We start from the raw sequence: 18,332 nt of genomic DNA, 5'->3' as shown, positions 1-18,332 counted from the left end.
GTATCTGGCTTGAACTAGCATCACAGAGCAGCACACTGAGTTCAATGGATGTTTCCTTCTGCACTTTCTTTCTTGAGACAACAGGGCATGTTTGGTTTGTTCTTTGAGGGAAATAGTTTTTTTGAAGCTGTTGTTGGCCTGTGGAAAAATGTAATCATAAGAAATGATTCTGGAAAAGCTGCAGATAGAGCCATAAGAAATGAATGCAACTGATTATTTAATGTTTAATGTTGTTTTTATAGGCAATCATTTAAGCTTTGTTAGTTCCAGGTTTAATATGTGCAATAAGTTCATTTCAATAAGTTCTGCAATAAACATTGAACCAGGCCGGCCCTCGACTAGCACCCATTTTTTAATTTTGGCCCACTGTGTATTTGAGTTTGACACCCCTGCCCTAGAGGAACAAATTGGTGTCAAGTCTCTGAATCCAGGAGGATTAAGTCTGTGTTTTCTTTGCGTGGCGCTAAAGACAGAACAGCTTGAGACTCCACACATCCTAAAACTCACAAAGACACTCGTGGTAAAGCCCGGACAGGGAGGAGATGCTAATCTCTTCCCCTAATCTGTGTAAATACACAAATCTTCACAGAGTTCTTGGACAGTTACATCAACTAAAGCCAGTGATACTGTCAACAAACGTTTGTTACATAGGCTACTATGCAAGGATTTCATAATCACAGCCGTCCAACAGGAAAAATATTGAACCACTATAGAAGTGGTTAAACCTGCATATTGGTAGTAGAACAACAACAAGGGGCCCTATTGTGCTTTTTGGGGTTTTCCCTTTACAGTAGTGTTATTTAGGTGTTGGTGCATGTAAATGGTCAGCAAAGGCTAACATCACAAAGTTCCCTTCAAAGGGAGTTTCTCCCCAACACACTCAACGCCTCCATTGGACTCCCCCTAGTGACATCACCATGTAACACTTGCACTTCTATTGGTGCTACTTTTGGATTTGGAAATATTGTAATCACAAATGTATCAGTCGTCAAATCACCGATATGTTTGCCCTCTTAGCTTCCTAATTCCTATTTCTGGCTTTGAGTTGTCCCCAGATTGACAAACACAAAGTCAAAGCATCCTCATTTTTCTCAGATGCTCAACGGACCATGAACCTCTTGTCTTGGATCGACTCCTCCAGCCTGTGTGTTTTAGAGAGCCTCCTTGTCCATAATGCCCTATAACATAAACACATTGCATTTGATTGGTGGACATAAACATTGACTATGGCTAGAACACAGTTTAACACCAGGCCACAACTCAGCGCCGCTGTTAACGGGCGCGCTGCCATAACGAAGAGAAGCCAAGGTCGACCGCTGCCCCGCTCACTCAGGGTCACGGAGGAAGAGGAGGGAGGAGAATGCTGGGTCAACAGATCAGATCGAGAAAGTAATAGATAGAAAGAGATATGGGTGGAATAGGACAGGAAAGAACACAATAAAGTATAGCGGTCTTTTCGATAACGTAGGGCTTGTTATACCTGCTTTTCTCCAATGGAAGCACATTGGAAATGAGCTGTGACTATAGAAGAAATGCATGTGTACTGTGTGTGCATGTAGGGTTCAAAAGTTTGACTACCAATAAGCAGATCAGGATCCATTCCTCCCACTATCTATATCTGTCTTGTGTTTTCTTTTTGCACATGACAGTTGATTCTAAGATCATGAATAGAAAAATGTGTAATGTTTTCTCTTCAAAACTGTTGGCTATTATCTTCTTCCGGCCTTAATATCATCCTGCAGATGCTTAGCATGAATTTCCGATAGGATAAGTGCTGTATTGCACACAGTGACATGGTTGCAAAACGTAAACACATTGGAAAGCATTACATCATTTATCCTGGACGTTCATTAGTGATAAAAGTGTTGCCTTTCTGAAATGCATCACAGTATTGTGAAATAATGCTGCCTTACATGGAGTTGTGTTTGGACACGTGTCACATGCACCTGGTGTGTTGCCCTTAAAGCCCCTGTCACACTGTCCCGAAATTGACACCCGATGGACACACGATAAAGGAAATGTTCAAATTCGGCTGTGATCGTACATCGGGCCATTCGTGAGGGCATCTAAGTCATCGTATGACCGCCGGTGGAGTTTCTCAGGCTCCGGCAGCAACTTCGTGAGCGGCAACTTCGTAAGGCACTCGTGAGGGCATCTTGTCAAATCGTGTCATCTTCGTGTTATCATCGGTACATTCACCCTCACTCTGATCGGGGCGAATGCCCGATGGCACCGATGATAACAAGATGCCCTCACGATGGCCTTACGAAGGGCAACATTGACACACAAATTCAACACGAAAATGAACCTTCGCAAGGTCCTTCGGCAATTTTTTGGCATGCCAAAGATTTTGCCACCGCTCACGAAGTTGCTGCCGGAGCCTGAGAAACTCCACCGGTGGTCATACGATGGCTTAAGATGCCCTCACGAATGGCCCGATGTTGCTACGATCACAGCCGAATTTGAACATTTCCTTTATCGTGTGTCCATCAGGTTGTTTTATTGCACAACAAAATCATGTAAACATATTGTAACGTTCACAAGGTGAGTCGGAAACAGGCTTCTCGTTATTAGGCTTTAATAACTCTTGTTTGACAACAGATGATCACATGTACATGTACACTTGTGGGTTCAACCTCACACTACCCTAACTCCTACCCCTACACATATATATATAGCAGTGTCTACGTCACAACTCCCCGCCCTCCCCCCTCCGCTCCCCCAACCACAGGCCCGCACCTCAACCAGCATCACTGTGCAGCTCTATGATTGGCAGAGAGACGGGGGATGCCTGAGTGACACCCTGGACATCCTATGCAGGGTCGCTACAATATTATGTAAATAACCCAATTTGTGTTCTGTGAAACTAAAAAGGATATAATATATTATTTTGAAGGACAGTTTACAGGAAGTTGTTGTTGTTATGGAAACAACATTACGGAGAAAACGTAATATTTTCTACATATAAAGACGGATAAAGTAAAGAACAAAGTCTGAAGATATCAGTACAGTATCATAGTACTTTAACATAATTGTTTTTGGTACTTTCATTGCAGTTGTATGTCTTAAATGTAATGTAAATGTTGCCTTCGTGTGTGCTTCGTGCGAAATTCACAATTCCATATTCGTGTGTCCATCGGGTGTCAATTTTGGGACAGTGTGACAGGGGCTTTAGTCACATTGGGACCCTGAGTTGCAGCTTTTTGTCACTAAAACATTGAACCAGTTTAATTTTCAGATGGTTGTTAATGTTAGTGTTCGGTGAGCTACTCCATGTCCTTGGCTCAACTTTGGCATCTTTGGAAAAGTGTGATTAAAACAGTGTCTCCTGCAGTGTACCAGTTAGACAATTAAGATGAAGTTACTAAAGCCATTACTGTACAAATGTAATGTCAGTCTTCATACTCTGAGATCATCTGAGGCTCTCTCCTGGTGGTTGCATCCTATATTTAGTCACCTGCATCACTAAGTGATCTCTGACACACCTACAAGGTAATTACTGAATCATGATAGTATGTGGCATCTTGTAATCAAAGTCCTCACTTACTTGATTAACCACTTTGTGAAGGCAAGTATTTAACCAGGTGTGATGATCTGTCAGGATGTGTTAAGAATATTTAATGCAGGTCCTGGTTTACAAAGTCTTGTGTGTTTTCTGCAGCTTGATAAAAGTCGACTCTGATTTACCCCGGTGCCGTCAAGCTTTAGGGTTTAGTAAAGTATTGTTAAAAAGTATTGTAGTATAGTGCAGGAACCAAAATTCACTTTTAACTGACGTGGGAATTTGTCTTTTGTTCGTTAGTTGCAAAGAGGTGTATGTCATTTCCTTGACTCTTGCAACATGAAGTTAAATGATAAATATGAAGGACTTTCAACTGGTTTCTTTTGGTTGGATTATATGGAAACAGAGAAGTAGTTTAATCTAACAACAGGTAGAAATATACATGCATTGGATATTTGTATTATAAAGGGATGTTATGCATAACCACAGCATTGTGCTGAAAGGAAACGGCCTTGTACCGCATTTTAGTACGTTACATTTCACTATTATTCATTGAATTCTTTAGTTATTGCATGAAATGGCCGTGCTTCTACAGTCATTGATATCTAATGCTATAAACAGAGCATGTGCAGAGTTCATTACTTATTGAAATATAAGGTGTTATTACAATTCCTGCTATATTTAAGGCCTGAATGATTCTCTCCTCAAAATAAGTATTATTTAACAGGCAAATTACATGATTTTACAATAAAACTAAACCGTACTTTAAGTTCATTCCAGCAATCAATATATGGGAGTGGGTGAAATGTATTTTTTAAAGTAGTTAAAGATGATCCACGTGTGCGTGTTCACACATGTACTTTCACACACTTTCAGGTTGTCACTCATGCTACCTCCTCACACACATGCTTCTTATTTACCTTGAAATGGTATTTGGTTCATTGGCGTTCCATTTGGAGGAGGTGACCCAGCGGAGCTTAATACATTCAGCTGTGTTTGAGTCAGATAGCACTAACAGACCTCGGCTTCATCCATCATGGAGCTTAACAATAGCCATGTCTTCAGCTGCTTCTGCTCTGCTAAAAGCTTTTCATGTAAAACCTGCAGACCTGCGGGCTCTGTGTGTGTGTGTGTGTGTGTGTGTGTGTGTGTGTGTGTGTGTGTGTGTGTGTGTGTGTGTGTGTGTGTGTGTGTGTGTGTGTGTGTGTGTGTGTGTGTGTGTGTGTGTGTGTGTGTGTGTGTGTGTGTGTGTGTGTGTGTGTGTGTGTGCCTGCGGCTCAAACCTCTTATCAGATGTTTGATATCTCCTCTGCCAAGGATTTCCCACATATACATAAACAACCTCAGCACCACTCGTTGCTCTTCAGAGGCCTGTCGCTGAAACTCTAACATGTTTAGGAGTTGTATTTCATTTCTCTTATGTGACCCACTTTCAATCTTTCCCATAACCTACACTTCATGCAACCCCATCTGATGAAAAATGGCCTTATATTCAATTTCTCTTCCTTTCTGACACCAGAGCGGCTTTATGTAAAAATAGACGGTTGAATAAGGGAGTGTGTGAGCAGGAAAGTGACGCCCACCTAGATGTCTTCATTGATGTCAAGCTCGCTGGCACTTTGGCCTGTCAGTGTCTCGTGGGTCTGCATCACACATTAGCATAACAAGCCGTCCTCCTGACACCAAACGCCTCGACAGATGTCAGCCCTGTGAGGGAAGTTTGTCATGTCATTTCATCATCTTTTTTAAGCGCCTTCCATTCTTTGTTCTGGCTCTTTCTGTCCACATTGTTATTCCGAGGTGAGTCACGTCGCATCAAGGCCTTGCTGGAGTCGTCAGGGTGTGAGCAGGCACTTGACAGTCATAAACATCATGTGAGGACATAATAAAAGGGGATCATTTTTCAGGGGGAACGTATAAAGTTTCATGCTAGGTTTTTATTGGAATGAAAGAACTGTTTTATTTTGGTTTCAGCTAACAAGTCATTGGGGGTATTATAAGCTATAGGACATATTATGTGCTGTAATAACTATTTCCCTGTTACAGGCTGTACAAAGGTGCTGTCTAAAGCCTCTTCTTGGACTATTACAAAGCAACAACCTCAACTTCAGCAAATAGCTTCTGACAAAAATGGTTCAGTACCTGTTTTGTACTTGTTACCAAATCAACTTGTTTCAAGAACTGATGTGTCTCTATCGTGAAATAAGAATTATTGTGACAGATTGCAGCACTAGAAAAGATCATTTTAGAAACATGTGGATTTGCATTTGAAAAAGGTTGCAAAATCTTCCCGCTTTGTCAACATCTTGAACTTGTTTTGAGGACTTAATCACATGCATAATGACTCAATTACAAGGAGAACATTTTGCAGTGTTTTTGTGATTAAAGCAATTGTACTACATTGCAGTAAGTGGTGTAGTTGCTGCAATACAAATACACATTTTAGCAGATGTGGTAGCCAGGGGCGGACTGGGACTACAAATCAGCCCGGGACTCTCGACCGGCACACTTCGGTACCACCGGCCCACCTCGGTACCGCCGGCCCACCTCGGTACCGCCGGCCCACCTCGGTACCGCTAGTCATTACCGCTAGTAAATTGCATTGTCAACGGGGGGGGGGGGTGCTAGTGACTTCTCCGACCGGGCCCACATCGTCCGACCGGCCCACTTCAGTACCGGCCCATCAGGATTCGTCCCGAACGTCCCGGTTGCCAGTCCGCCCCTGGTGGCAGCAGTGATATTTAAAAAGTGTCTACAGTTTTGGGGCTTGCGTTTTGAAATGTTGTTACGTCTATATGATATTTTCAGTAATCATCCTTTACATCTTGACTCGAATGCTACCAAACATTGCTTTTGTGGATTAATCAGCTACGAGCTCCACTATCTCAACATTTCACACTAGGCCCACAAGAGAAAATAAAAAAGTATGGCGGCTCAAAGACTCTCCTTCAAATTTGGTTGGAATAGTAAGTGGCCGTTGGTGCTCCCTGCTGTTTAACACCACGAGGGAAACATCTTTATCTAGGAGTATATTATTCCAAAACACGGCTTCCTGCATGGAAACGATCCCCCCCCCCCCTGTCCTCAATGCGCCTGCCTCTCTGATAGACTACATTGCTTCTTATAAACTGTCCATGGTCCATAAATTGTGCAGCGCCAGGCATAACACTGCACAGTGTCGGCCTGCAGGGACACGCACACCCCCCCTCCTCTCTGTGCCCTGCTGACATTTGCTTAGTAAATTGTGCGATGAGATCCCCGGGTTTAGAAAAGGACATTGAAAAATTGTCTGGAAGATAAAGTTTTAAACTCTACCAAGGCGTGTGCTTATGCAGAAGCCACAATAATTCCCTTTCTGCATGAAAAAGCATATATATTGTTGGGAAAGATGGTAAGAGATAAAAATACGCTTGCTTTGCTGCATTTATAGAAGCCAATTTGGGTGTGCAACCTTATTCTTACTTCCTGATATTTGTAAATAAACAACATTCATAATTGTTAAGGGGTTAGAAAACAACATACTGTTAAATATATAAATATTAAGTTAGATATGTGCTGTTGCATTAATGTGACATGTGGCTCGTGAAGTTGAAATGCAACCACCGTCACGCCAATCTGTGAATCCGCTCATTCACATCCTGTCATACTATGGAATAAATTATGTTAAGTTGAAGCCCCCTACATTTAGGATTTAAATATTTGTAACGTTGGAAACTTCTCCTGGTAGCTTATAAAGGGACTTGGATCTGACCCCTGAGACACAGCAACACATAGATAGCATCAGTTGTCACCAGGATTGTTTTCTTTTTTTGACATAATGATTTGAAAGCATGAAATAAATAACAATCATGGTTCCTGCACGTCATGTATTTACAATTAATCTAGAGGAGGAGTTCTTGAAGCACTTTAATCCTCTAGTACCACTTAATAGCATTAGATTTATAACCAAAGGTCACTTTAAAAGAGAACACAGCAATGAACAACACATCTGATAACAACAACAACATGATGAACAATTAAAGTAAATGGCAGATCTGCAGCAATGAGGACTTTTTACTTTATTGACAAAACTGGTTGATATAGGAGAAAGAAGTAAACCGTGATTAATCAAACATATTAATAATTACCGTACAGGAAATATATTGTGTAAGAGAGCTTGAACGTTGACTTTATTAGAACAAGCTTAGAGATTACAAGGGAAGGACAGAAAATAGTGTGTTGGGGAATTTTGCATTATTCCTGTATATACTGCTTAGTCCTATTACTTAGTCCTCTGCCAATATGATTACATTATACCTGAATGAAAAGCTCAGAGCTGCTTTCACAGTAGTCCCTGCTCTTCTCACACACACACACACACACTTACAAACACACACACACTAACACAGGGATTTGACTCAGGCGGAGAAAAACAACAGCAGTGATGAAGACCCACATTGTCACAGTCGGAGGGTGGAAGCCGACTGACAGGGTGAGAAAGGGAGGAGCTGACATTTTTCTTTCCCCATCAGTGATGTGAGGCTGATGAATATGTGAGATGGGTAACACATTCACAGCCACGCTTCTTTATCAAAAACTACAGCAAACTCCCTCTCTCCCCCCCTCTGACATCTCTCCCCTGAACTCTCCACCCTGCCTCTGACCTTTCTCCCCTGCCCCAAATGGTCCTGGACTCTAACCCACACACACACACACACACACACACACACACACACACACACACACACACACACACACACACACACACACACACACACACACACACACACACACACACACACACACACACACACACAAAACCAACCTTCCTCCTCCAGCACCAGTCACTTTTCTGCCATCTCCGCTGAACACTTTAACATATTATTAACATTTTAAACTGTATACCCCGGTTATCTAGGCCTTTTTTGTTTTGTTGTTGTTGTTTGATGTATATATGTCACTGTAGGACCTCGAGAAACGATATTTCGAGATTTCTGGATGTACAACATGTAGAATTCTTGACAATAAAGCTGACTTTGACTTTTGACTTTGAGTGAGCAAGGGAGATTTTTCACAAACTTTCCTCCCCTTACAGCTTTTATTAGACTTAAATCCAGATTCAAATTCAATTAAGGATATCTAAATATGCCTGGAATGCAATGACTATCATATTTTTTAAGAAGACTCTTTTGTGACATTATTTGCCAGCTATGACTGAGGTGTTTATTTACGCCTTATCTTTAAATCTTGTGATGTTATTTGTAGAAATGTAGTTCTCATCTGTTTTTGCCATTTCTGTGACAGACGTTTGACTGATAACATGACTTTCTTTGCTATTTTTATGACATGCTTTAACTTTTTATGACATTTTAATGAAATACCTAACTATAACTTTTTATTTCATTTTTATGAAATACTATCATATGTTTTTATGACATGTTCTTGACACTTTTAGTGACGTGATATACTATGACAATTGTAATGACAAAACATAGCCTACTAAGATTCTTTTAGGATTAGAAATGCTATTGCCTTGTGTTGAAAAGTGCTATATAAATAAACTTGCCTATCCAATGACTTATTTTATAAGAAAATGTATCCGATACTACTGTAGCTTTTGTATGACATTTTTACAACATACTATTCTTTTTTAATGACACAATATACTATTAGACATCGAATTTGGTATGATATTATATGACCTACAATTTGTATCACATACTGTAATGTGACTTTTGAAGTCCATACTATGCTATGATGACATATTGTACTATAGGTTATCTACTTCTGTTGAATGCACTTTCAACAGCTGCTACAAACACCTTAACCCTACGTTGACCAACTATCTTTCTAAGTAATACAGCTTACTATTTTACTTTCTTTTTCGGCTCAATGCTCCTGAAAAACACCCTACCCCAAACACATTTTGAGATTGCAGCACTGATTGTGTGATGAATGGTGAAGTAACCTCAACATATAAATAAACTAATGAAAGACGTGGCTCGGGGCCAAAGCTTTATCAGTATTGTGCTGTGACTGGAATTCAGCCTCTGTCCTGTCTCGACTTGCTTCCTCTCTGTTTACTTTCGGAGGCCAGCAGTCAGTCCTGCAGCCGCTCACAGGAGAGTGGAGGCGGGACTCTGAGAATTAAAACTCACCCATGCATTTATGCACGAGCTAATTGACGAGGGTGGCTCTCCATCAAGATGTGAACGCTCAGGCTGACATCTCGAGGCATGCTTCCTAATTTAAATCACATTGTGAAAGCTTAAAACATGCAGGAATTATTTTTATAAAGATAATTGCATGTATATAATGAAATATTAATGATACCTATAAAAAAATATTCAACAGTTCATTTTTTTATGTCAAACGAGTGATAGAATATTTTCCTAACAGGCCTAAATACAATTTAAGGTCAAATTAAGATATATTAGACCTTAATATTTATTATATCTTTAATTTAAGTCACTGTTTTATGTTTTCATGCATCAAGGATCTTGATAAATGGTAAATTGCAAGATTCAAGTGTATAAATGGAGGAAGGAGGCATGATGATTATATAATATAAATGTTTCCTTTAAGGAAACACTTCATATGCAAAGTGTGGAATAGATAATTTCACTCTGTGCCAATCTGTCGTTATGATCAGATCCAATCAGGTGGAAGGCGAGTAGGGAAGGGGGGTGTGTGGTGCGTGAGCGTGTGTTGGATTGGTCTCACCAGGTGAGCTGAGCCCCCCCTTCCTGCTCCTCTGGCCCTCCTGCCCTGCGCTGCCAAGGTGACCTTCCACAGAGGTAAAGAAAGAGAGGGAGGGAGGGAGAGAGGCGGATATTCAGGAAGGTGCTGACAGAAACATCTCTCTGCATCTCTGGTTATGATGAACCGGCCGCGGTTTGCTTCTCTCCCCATGAAAGGTGCGCTGCCAGCGGCGTGTCCCTCCCCGCAGCAGGAGCAACCAGAAATTAAAGCACCGAGGCCAAAAATATGTTATCCCAAGCAACCGGATGTCTCTGGTCATGGGCTGGAGAGTGGAGGAACACACCACGCGCCCACAAAACATCCCGAGCTCAGGATCATTGCTCTGAATGAGCTGTGAATCTCTGCACAAACTAGCCTCAGAGGAGTTTACCTGTTACCTGCCGGACTCTCTCTGGGCCAGGCTCTCTCTCACCGGCTCTGACTGTGTCCGGTTGAAACTAGTACACGTCTCCAATTCCTGGCCCTCATATCCAAACTCATACCTGCTGACAGGCCCCCATTGTGCACCACAGCAGTGCGTTTACTGCAGGATTGCAGGACGTCACACAGCAGCCGGTTTACACTGCACCAAAAATGTATTTTTTAGGTGTATTACAGAGCATTTTGTGTGTTCTAAAGAAGTGTCAGACATATTCCAAGGTAGCAAAAATACATTTTAATCCATGATTAAGAAGGAAAAACTGGAAATCACTAAAGAGACAGCCTCAATTGTAACGGGCAAAAATGTTGCTTTCCCACTTTCTGTACGATTTCTTTCTAAAAACTTGATCCCTTTTTATTGTAAAGAAGTAAGTCAATAAGTCGTTAAGATTGTTATATTATTTGCTATGAAATAGTTTTCAAATATATATTTTTTATATTTAAATTGAATTGGTTGTTTATGCAAAATGACGCCATCGTGTTTCCTTTTTTAGAGATAAAAATGTGTGGTTTTTTTTGCGTGTGTGTGTGTGTTTGTCTGCGTGTGCGTGCGTGTCACTTGAAGTCACTCACGTCACAGTAATTACGGTATGTGCTCGTTTGCAGGGGAGGGAGAGTATCGCGTGTTGCTGGGCGCGGGGGCCTCAGTCAGTCGGCCTCTGAAACTGGATCTCATGACTTCATCCCCCAACACGAGCCCAAGCATCGACTGGCTCTGATGATCCACTTCTCAAAACCCCAAAACGTTATTATCCCAAACTTACCATTGTTGCTATGGCTAGAGTACAAAAATAAATACAAAGCTTATTGTTTGTAATATTTTTCTCGCCAAATCTCGTTTTATCTCGTTCTCTCCACATGCGGGTCAATTTGAATGCTTTGATCACGAGGGAATATTATTATAGATAGGCTATATTTAATAATTTCAAGTTATATTTCCAACACAAGACGGATGCACAAGAGTCTAAAGCTGTGCACTCAACAAGTCAAACTTGGATAACAACTCATTTTAAAATGTAGAAGACAGAAACAGTTTCAATTTCAAAGGTTGTTATGTCATGCGCAGCTAGTGTAGCTGTGCCATGAACAACTTGGGTCACAGGTTCCTTAAACAGTGTAATATAAATATATAATAGGCCTACATACAAAAAACACAACAACAAAACAATACAAAATAGTGCAAGCTCAGGAGTTTAGCAACTAAAAAGGCAACTCATTTACAATTTTCTTCAGAAATATAGGTCAGCTGTGAAAAAAATCTCTATGAACATGCAACAAGGTTTGAACAACATGGTCAAATTGAAGACAAGTTGCACTAGTACACATAAATGACGCTGCATCCTGCTTTAATCACGACGACATATTGTTATAGATATGTTTAATCATCTCAAGTTATATGACCACCACAAGACGGATGCCCATGAGCCTAAAGCTGTGCACTTTAATTCAGAATCTCGTTGCTCAGACTTAATGGAACTAATAGCATAACACTTAATCACGTTACTTTCACTCTCCTCTCTCTCCTTTGCATCTCTAATTTGTATCCGCAGTGGCTTGGGGTTAAACAAATGAAGCTCTCCTTTTCCTCTCTCCTCTCTTTGAAACCTCAGAAGCGAGCAGAGCAAACGTTACTTAGAGAGGCTGCAGATAATGAGAGCCTGGTTGCATTAAATGGACAAACAGCAATCCGGCATCTCCTGACCCCTCCATGCTCCTCTCGGCTCCATTGATCATCCACCCTTATGAGATAATGCAATTACAAACATCAATAAGGAGCTGCAAGGGGAATCATTATGTGGTGACAGTGATAAATGATGCTGCAGAAAATAGCGGGCTCCTCTCAAACAATCCGCGCGCCCAAGGGGCTTTTGAGGGCCCCGTCGCCAAGGAGACAGATGACATCCAAAATGGCGCAACAGTCCTCCTCTCTTCTCTTTCTCCCCTCCAACACCTCTCCCTCCTTTCTTTCCTCCTCCTTTTGTTTCCAAACCAGCTGCTGCGCGACCTTTTGAAGGTGGAGTTTTTTTGGGGGGGGGGGGGGTTTGGAAAGTTTGTCGTTGCGAGGCGTTTGGAGGCTTCTGTTTAATTTCTGTATGTGTCTATATCGATTTCATAAAGTGGCTCAGATATTGGCATGTCATATAAGCCATATGTGTATTTCCTGCGTAATGATTTTCGATTTGGAGGATGTAGGGAATTGATTGGGTGAGTATTGTTTTGCTGCGTGAAATATCTTCTCTATTTCCCCCTCGGGTTGGATCCTAGCTATGGAGGCTGGAGGTAATGGAGCCCACATGGGGATATTTAACTCCTGGCTCTCTGGAAAGGAAAATAAAGGAAACAAATAAACTATATATAGAGAGAGCTTCGATTTGTGTTCAACCTGTTTTAGTCTTTTGTAATGATGGCATACATTGCATTTTAATTTAATTTAAACAAAATGAAAAAGCAAAAAGGGCAATGAAGACCAGAACACAGTCAGGATTTGTAATGTTGACCTGTGCTGTGTATGTATTAAATACATCCAGTTTGTCTGCACCCCACGTCCTGTCCGTGTTTTTCTCCACAACATAACCTTCTGTTGCAGCTTTTCTTTTAAAATAAAACATCTAAATGGAGAACTGACTACAATTATAAAAGACACAACAATTTGGCGTAAAGTGCACTGCATACGTCTAAAATGTAGCATGAAATAAAATACAATTTCACTTGCCCTCAGCACACACTGAGGAAAGGTTTGAGAAGCAGGCCTCGGCGTTCAGCAACCGGTGATTTTAATGAACAAACCTGCACACATTATTCCCGCCGAGCTTTGTCATGGCTCGTGCTGTAACAGAGACCAAGAGGCGCGCGGTTACTTGTCTGAGGTCCCTGTTTGAAACATAAAGGCGCATAAATGTGTGCGTTGTTGTGGGAGGAAGACAGGCCTGTCCGGGCACCTCCGCTGCTCTGGAACACATTTCTGCTCCATTCATTACTGACAGTTCACTCCGCGGTCAGTGTGTGTGTGAGACTCGGAGGGGAGGAGGCCAAGTGGCCAACCATCATCATTAACTTCAAGTTACGTTAGGACTCTCAGTTTTTGAAAATTAGCACAAGTCGAACTTTTTATGGATACAAAATAATTGTAAAGGGTGGAAGAAGGAAACGGTCAATAGGCAACTAACTTTCACATCTCAGCAGAAATATAGGTCAGCTCAGCTGTGGCCAAAATGTTCCCGAAGATTCTAAATCATCTGCATCTGATAACAAATAAAGACAATTAGCAGAAATACACATACAAGGACGTCCTTGTAGATTAAAACATGTCTATAATTATTATTATTGTTATTATTTAACGAGTTGAGTCTTAAATAATATGTATCCTTCAAAACCGTTAAAATTATTAATGGAATAAGACGAATCAAGATATTTCAGGAAATGTGTCCTTTTTATTAGTGGACACAAATTATTGGTTTTGTCTCTTAAGAAATCGGCATTTGTTAAAACGGAAATAAATAAATAAACAGTGACAATCATTCGTCATACTGGCACTTTGTGTCTGAAATATAAAACAAAACATATATATACAATACTTTTCTTTTGAATGTATATTGTCATCAGTACACTATTTTGTTGCAGCTACACTTCCTTTGTATCTCTTTTCAGCTTTTCCACTTTTATCAAACTTCAACAAGCGCTTTTTTGTGGTTTACGTCCGTGCGTAAAAGGAGAGGTGGTGCTGTGCGCCATCTCCAAACGTCCCTGCCCCGGACAGTTACCAGGCCTCCCTAAAGAGGGCAGTCAAGCATGGGCTTTCTCCTCTGTCTCCACAGCTCCCAGCGGCCACAGGCTCAGGAATTCACATTTCACAGCCTCGGATTTTCCAGCCTTGGTGGAGAGGCGAAGCAATTAAAACGTCGCCTGGGTTTTTTAAGAGCGTGTCTTTTTTCCTTCTTCTTCTTTAGTGTAAATAGCATTCACTTCGGCAAAGGCAGTAAAAACACAATAGTTGCGCGGAGGAGAGATACAGAGGGAGAATGGGAGAGTATTGATTTACACGCGCATATTGTTATGGATAAAACAGACTCTCTCTTGTTCGATGGTCGGAAAAAAACAAGACTTTGGGATTCAGGGCTGCTCTCCGAAATGTATCAATTAGACAAAAGTCGCTCGGCTCTTCTCCCCTCGCCTCCTCAGTCGGCTCTGCCTCATGAGGTGCACTGAATCCCGGGGACAACATCGGCTGCACAGCGCTGGGTTCAAGCGGAGCCCTTTGACTGCGGGCAACAAGGCGTGAGGGAGAACTAATCTTCCCATTTACATGTTTGTAGCAATTTTACCTAAATGAATTTAAATGCTAAATGAAGGATAATTCGCTTTCTCGCCGAGCCCCTCATTCCGTGAGTGAGAAAATGCAATGGGAGAACCTGAGTGCATGTTTCTTTAAGAATACATGGACCTCTGCTTTCTTTCAAGGGACATTGCCACTTTTTTAAAACTAGTATTTTATTATATTTCTGCTTGTAGGAATATAATGTGAGACTAGTTATGAGTTCTGTTATTTGAACAAAAAGTATTTATTTACAACACAGATGTACATATATACCCTTCAAAGTAAAAGCATAAGAAACATGACTTGTCTTCAAAGGAATCTTAAAGATGTGCGTAATACATGTTTGAAGCAATGGATAATGGATGCATTGATAACGCACACACACGTTCCCCCTCACTCACACACACACACACACCCACACCCACACCCACACCCACACACACACACACACACACACACACACACACACACACACACACACACACACACACACACACACACACACACACACACACACACACACACACCACACACACACACACACACACACACACACACACACACACACACACACACACACACACACACACACACACACACACACACACAGTGACTTTTACATTCTCTCCTGTCTGTTGATCAGCATAACATCAGCTGGTTTAATCAAAAAAGAATGGGCTGTGGTGGAAAAGGTGTTTTCCCATAGCCTCCGCCTCTCCCTGTTATCAGGCAGCGGGGGGAATCCATTGGCCATGCGAGTGCACGGCCTTGTGACATAAACACATCAATAGGACACTGGAATGGACGTCCAGTGTCGCTCAATCACAGACACACATGGAGAAAAACAGGAAACAATGTGTTTGCAGGACACACACTTGTAGTTTCCCATCCGCTGTTACTTTTGTAGCTTGTTTATGAGCATCAGTTGAAGCTCGTGATCATGTTAGCCTGTCATGATGTAAACCATGTCGACACATACATTATTTATATGGATAAATTGGACAATAGCAGTATAATTAAAAACCTTGTTAATCCAAAATGTTAGCTTCTCAGAAACTCTGTTTAGCCTGATGTCATTGTTTTTGGAGTTAATCTAATGAGTTATTGTCGGGTGTATGTCCTCAAATGGTCAGTAAATGTGTATGCCAATTAAAACCTACCAGCAGAAGAACATATAATCCAATGATATGAATATGTAAAGAAAAAAATCACAAGGAGTCACACAGCAACAGTAATACAAGTAAGTTGCTTCCTGCATGGACGTACGTGTGCACTGGATGTAAACAAGTCAAGTGAATCACTCTCTTTCCATCCAAATAAAGGCCTGCGAGAAATGACAAACTGATCGAATTGTCCGTTTATTCACTTTCTTTTTCTTTTAAAAATGCATCGTGATTGAATGAAGGGAGGGGGCAGGAGGTCAAATTTGATGGAGACGGCACACACATAGTGTGGAAAGAAATCAGAAAAAAAGAGAAAAAAGTTCACATCCTTTTTAAAAAAATCTATTAGAAACAACATAATATGCAGAACAATACAATAGCATTTACAATACTTAAATTCCCAGTTCTTGTGAGAGTCCAGCGTAATTTTACATCAGTATACAGTATATTTTCTTTCTCCACTCGCTTCCCAAACTAGGGTTTGATATAGTTATACTTTTTATTTCTTTTCTCTTGCTTTCCTTCCTTCCATGTTTCAATCCACTATATTTTTTAAAGGGCACCTCTTTTGCTTTGTTAGTGTCCTGTCAGATACAGACATTGGCTTCTCCTTGGTCCAATTCCATCGTCCCAAAGAGTGGAGTGCTCTTCACAGGATCTCTCTTTTGTTTACCAAAGAGTCTAGAATATATCACCAAGTGCTGCATTCGCCAAAGGTACAGGCAAAGGACACAGTGTGTCTCTCGTGTGTCGTCTATGCTCGCAATCGCAATCACAATCACTTGTAATGGAGGAGTCCATGTGAACCTTGTGGGCAGTGGCAAGGGGGCGAAGTCTAGTGCCCACCAGAGAAGAAGAAGAAGCAGGGGTCAGTCGGGACAGGGGCTCATCTGGTTTGGACATAGTTTGATCTTCTGTGCATCACCGTCGCTGGACACATAGACTTGGAAGGGTTGAAGGCAGTCATGGAAAGCTTCCATGTTGCAGATATCAGCCGAATAATATGTTGTTGGGTGTTGGAGGTGGACAGAGGGGTTACTGTTGGTTGTTGTCATCAGGAAGTCAAGGAGCCCTGTTCCCGTTCATCCGTAGGCCTCGGTGAGACAGGTGATCCCCGGGTTGCCCTGCCGTTCTGAGGAAAGAGGAGATCGACAGGGTTAACTAATGATCAGTTTTGGATCAGTAATGGATTGCATTTGGACAACAGATTGAAGTCTGCAAAAGTCTCTATTAGTGATGTTTTTTGTATTTGAATAACTCAGTTTCTATGGGTTGAAACCCCTAGTGGTATGAACATTTGGTCATGTTGAAACATTCAAAAACTCGAGTGTATGTTCAAATTCATGCACATTTTATTAAGCTACAAACGTGTTTAATTACTTGCACATTGCTCACGTTCAACTTCCAGAATTATTTTCTATTTCTGTTTCTTCTTGCACTATTTATATTGAATCTGGAGTTGGCATATTGTCTGCACCACTGGGACAGAGAGCATTTAATTGCAAAATGAATGAATGAGTTCGATATCATTAATCATTCATTAAATATCGCAATAGATTACAGCAGACTTCTGAAAGCAGACTCATGTTACAGCTTTAGGCTGTTAGCACTTGAACATGGTCGGCCCGGCTGATGTGTGTATTATGTGGTAAATTCTGCAGACCAAACAAAATGCTAATCTGGGTCGGAATACAAACTAAACCTGCCCTTACTAAGAATGCGTGGCTACATTGGAGGATTTAGTGAGTTAATCCTACACCTTCTGTAATGCTACTTTAAAAGTAGCAGAGGACTTACAGACCAAACACATGATCGACTTTAAGTGATACAGAGGCCATGTACTTAACATTTCCTGCATAATCTGTTTAACTGTACAGGGAATTTAAAAGTAGTCTTTGATCATCAGGCAAACTATTTCAGGTTACGAATAACAGGAAATAAAATGCTATGTTGTTTTGAATTCTTAAAGTCATGAACAAAGCCTTAATCTCACAGCCTAAATCAACCGTAACCCTTTATACTGATGCAACCTGCTGCATGCCAACAAACCTCCGCATATAATGACAAATGGAGTAAAGAAATCTATCTTCACCCTCTTCTCTCCCTACATTCCTCTCTTTACAGCCAACAATAGCCGCCATCCATCTCTGCTGGTGGAACGTCACCACCGAGGAACCGCAACCATTGTTGT

The 18,332-nt window shown here is 41.2% G+C and overlaps 1 protein-coding gene across 1 annotated transcript in view; it reads right to left on the bottom strand.

The window, feature by feature from the left end:
• Nucleotides 1-15,201: 15,201 nt before the first annotated feature.
• Nucleotides 15,202-18,332, bottom strand: part of LOC117542329 (homeobox protein Meis1) — a gene marked incomplete in the record, with an annotated part of 68,844 nt that continues 65,713 nt past the window's right edge. Inside the window, 1 exon segment of the mRNA XM_034209939.1 lies at nucleotides 15,202-17,273.

Source organism: Gymnodraco acuticeps, unplaced genomic scaffold, assembly GCF_902827175.1.
Source record: "Gymnodraco acuticeps unplaced genomic scaffold, fGymAcu1.1, whole genome shotgun sequence".
In the NCBI taxonomy this organism is placed as follows: domain Eukaryota; kingdom Metazoa; phylum Chordata; class Actinopteri; order Perciformes; family Bathydraconidae; genus Gymnodraco; species Gymnodraco acuticeps.
Note: the sequence above shows the minus strand (reverse complement) of the source record. Positions and strands in the feature narration are given on the sequence as shown.